At 44.7% G+C, this 4,147-nt stretch overlaps 1 protein-coding gene and 1 pseudogene across 1 annotated transcript in view; one reads left to right on the plus strand and one right to left on the minus strand.

Annotated features, from left to right (window-relative positions):
• Positions 1-4,147, plus strand: part of Ppm1l (protein phosphatase, Mg2+/Mn2+ dependent 1L) — a 206,743-nt gene that overhangs the window by 9,455 nt on the left and 193,141 nt on the right. The gene's annotated exons all lie outside the window — the stretch shown is intronic.
• LOC126504871 (small nuclear ribonucleoprotein F-like) lies at positions 478-1,220 on the minus strand (annotated as a pseudogene).

Here is a 4,147-nt window from a genome sequence, read left to right on the forward strand (position 1 = left end):
AGTGATGGGGAGGATACTGTAGTGATGGGGAGGATACTGTAGTGATGGAGGATACTGTAGTGATGAAAGGGTACTGTAGTGATGAAAGGGTACTGTAGTGATGGGAGGATACTGTAGTGATGGGAGGAATCTGTAGTGATGAGGAGGATACTGTAGTGATGGGGAGGATACTGTAGTGATGGGGAGGATACTGTAGTGATGGGGAGGATACTGTAGTGATGGGGAGGATACTGTAGTGATGGGGAGGATACTGTAGTGATGGAGGATACTGTAGTGATGAAAGGGTACTGTAGTGATGAAAGGGTACTGTAGTGATGGGAGGATACTGTAGTGATGGGAGGAATCTGTAGTGATGAGGAGGATACTGTAGTGATGGGGAGGATACTGTAGTGATGGAGGTACTGTAGTGATGGCGAGGATACTGTAGTGATGGGGAGGTACTGTAGTGATGGGGAGGATACTGTAGTGATCGGGAGGTACTGTAGTAATGCTGTTTTCAAAAGAGCCTGGATGGGAATGTTAGTCACTTTTCTGGCACCATGACAGAAGTCTGAGAAAATCCAAAACCCTTTTAAAGGAAGAGCGATCTGTATTGGGTCATGTTTCACAGGTCTCGGCTAGGTCTCAGTCTAGCTTCATTGCTTTTATCTATGGCAAATTAGAAATGTCACAGCACAAGGACTGTCACTGAGGAATGGTCCGGCAGATGATACCTGCGTTTCATGGCAGCCAGTAATGTGAGACCAAGTTCTGAGACAAGATATACCGTCCAAAGGTGTGCCATTGGTCACCTACTTCCTCCTCCTGGGTTCTACTCAGAACAGCCTATTTAGCTGTGAACTCATTGATAGGTTAATTAGTACCTTCATGGTCCAATCACTTCATCATCATTTTTTTTAAAAACCCAAATCTTTATTGTATAGAAACACACACACACACACATATAAACCTCAAAGATGCTATTCTCTCATTTCTCCATCTTCCTCCTCCTCTTCAATGCTTCGGATATAAAGAACATTATTACACCTTATTAGAACTTCACCCAGATGTCCAGACAACGCACCATCTATGTATTCTTCTGTATTTGCAAGCTGCATGTTCATGTAGCCATCGACGGAGACTAGGTAACCCTTAATATTCCATCCCCCACTTGAGTTTCACCATCACTGGTTTTCCTGTCAGTCCATTGAGAAAAGGTTTGGATTGAGGGGTAAACTCATCGCGAACACCCACGAGCGCTACACCCTCCTCGCCGCCGACGCCGCTGCAAACCCCTCGTGCGTCACCGGAGCTTGGAGAAATGGCCGCCAAAAGAGCTCACTTCATCATCTTGACGGCAAGTCAAGCCATACACATGACCCGTCAGGGGATATTTCGTATTGAAATCACACACACACACACACACACACACACACACACACACACCCTTTTTTCTTTGTGTTAGGGATCAAACCCAGGACTGTGTGCATGCTAAGTAAGTATGTAATTTAATACTAAGCTCTATCTTTAATCCTCTACCCAATTTTCTTTCCTCTTCCTTCTCCCTCCCCAGACAGGGTCTCACTCTGTAACCCTGGCTGTCCTGGAACTCACTTCGTAGACCAGAGAGATCCACGTGCCACTGCCTCCCAAGCCACAGGGTAGCTGCTTTTAGTTTTCTGAGAAGCCTCTATAGAGGCTGTACACAGTTTATGTTCCCAGCAGTATATAAGGGGCCCCTCACCTTGTATTATTGCCAGTTTTTATCTGACAGCTTTTTATCTTTTTCCTCTTCATGGTACCCATTCTATTAGATAGACTTTAAATGTAGCTTTAATTTTTACTGCCCTGGTGTCTATAGCTATTCAACATTTTTCATGTCTTTACTGGACATCATACTTTATTTTTGAAAACCATCTGGTCATTCCATTAGTCCATTTATTGATTGACTAGTTGGATATTTGGTATTTATTTTTTGGAATTTTTGTAATTTCTGGACGTTAAGTCACCACCGCTGTGCAGCTAGCAAAGTCTTTCTCCCAGGCTGCAAGCTCTCTCCTGACTCAGTTTGCTGTGCAGGCACTTTTTATTGTCACATGACTCCATTTTCAGTTCTTGGTCTAATTTCCAGAACTACTGAAGTCCTTTGTCCTTTGCAGACAGTCTCTGCTTTGTCTTGTAGTGTTTTCTTGTAAAACTTTTGGAATTTCAGGACATGTATTAAGGTCATTTATTAATTTCAGCTGTTTGGTGCAGAGAGAGGCCGAGGGTCTAGTTTCATCCTTCTGCATGTGGGTCTGTAGATTGGCTAATGGTACCACTTCTGTACCTTCAGTATAATAGTTGAGTAAATGAGCAATAGTCTGAGGTTTTCAGGCACCAATAGGCATTTTTTTTAAAAGAAGAATGTCTTATGTCTTTCTGTATATGAACACTTTGAGAAAATTTGTTCTGAAAGTTTCAGTCAAAGATACAAAGCAGGATAAATATGAGCTTTTGGAGTTAGTAGTAAGATGAATTTGTCTGATGGTTTTAAAAGTCGGTTTGCAAAGATGATGATAATGCCATATTAGAAGTGTTATTTTTAACCAGGCATTGCTTCGATGCCAGAGGGAATTTAGAGATGGGCACCAGCCTGGCAATTTATACTCAGAGTACAAAGAAGTTTATGTTTACCTTTTCTTCCTTCCTGTGACTTGAGGCCTGAGGGGGATTTTATTCTCAAGTGTTTTCAGAAGAGAGCAGAGGGCATTCTGTCCCTTCGTCTGCCTTCCTGGCAACTCTGCTGAGCATTGGTATGGGACATTCAGGTCTAACCTGTTTTGGTAGCCTGGGAAGGGACTGGAGACAGTTCTGGAGACATAGCTTTGAATTCAGGGTCCTTCACAGCCGTCTGATCTTAGGAAAGTCACCGATGCATTGTGAGCACAGCGTCTTCTTCTCTGCCACGGGGCAAACACCTGCTCCCGTGAGTGGTGAGGGCATTGCAGGCTGTGTGCTCGTATGTAGTTCTCCGGCGTCAAGTCTTCATTCTTGCTGAGCCCCTCTGCTTCCTTTTTCTTCTTCCTCTTCCCCTCACCTCCTTCCTTTGTGCTTTGTACTCCCAGCTCAGTTTGACTTGGGCTTTTTCTTTCCTTCTTGACGGTGTAGAGGATTTAGACTCAGCACAAGGCAACACTGATTATACCAGCGACGAACTGGCACGCACACAGACTTTGCTCTTTTGAGACAGGCTCTTGCTGTGTAATCGAAGCTTCCTCAGCCATACACACACTCACACACACACACACACACACACACACTTGATACACATGGTTCAGTCTTTTGTTTTTATGTATATATATGAGTGTTTGCCTATATGGACAGGCATGTATATAGGACCAGGCCTACATGGTCCAGTCCTTTATTTTCTGTTTGTATATGAATGTTTGCCTGCATGGACTTATGTGTGCTGTTTTTAAGCTAACCGCCCGCAAAGTCTAGAGGAGGGGATAGATGCCCTTGGACCTGGAGTTCCAGACAATTGTGAGCCACCATGGAGACAGACACTGGGAAATGTTCTAAGAACAGCAAGTGTTCCTAACCACCGAGCCATCTCTCCAGCACTGTTATCATCATTCTGAAATTTGTTTAGTGAAGAGATGAATGAATTCATCTCTTTCCATTTAAATTCCATCTATTTATTTGCATTTTTAAAAAGGCTTTATTTGTTTTTGTTTTATGTGTATGGGTGCTTTCCTGCATGTAGATACGTCTACCGCTTGCATGGCTGGTGCCCGTAGAGGTCAGAAGAGGGCAGCGGAACTGGAACTGGAGTGACAGAGGGTTGTGAGCTGCCTTGGGGGGCCAGGAGCTGAACCTGGCCCCCCTGACAGCAGTCAGTGCTCTGACCACAGAGTCACCAATCTAGTTTCCTCCAACCGCTTTTATTCTTTCTTTCTCTTTCTCTATCCCTCATTCCTTTCCTCCCTTCCTCCTCTTTCTTCCACTCCTTCCCTCCCTCTCTCCTTCTTCCTTCCTTCCTTCCTTCCTTCCTTCCTTCCTTCCTTCCTTCCTTCCTTCCTTCCTGCCTTCCTGCCTTCCTGCCTTCCTGCCTTCCTGCCTTCCTGCCTTCCTGCCTTCCTGCCTTCCTGCCTTCCTGCCTTCCTGCCTTCCTGCCTGCCTGCCT

This window comes from Alexandromys fortis, unplaced genomic scaffold (assembly GCF_014885135.2).
Source record: "Alexandromys fortis isolate MF-2015 unplaced genomic scaffold, M_Fortis_MF-2015_v1.1 scaffold_53, whole genome shotgun sequence".
Classification (NCBI taxonomy): Eukaryota; Metazoa; Chordata; class Mammalia; order Rodentia; family Cricetidae; genus Alexandromys; species Alexandromys fortis.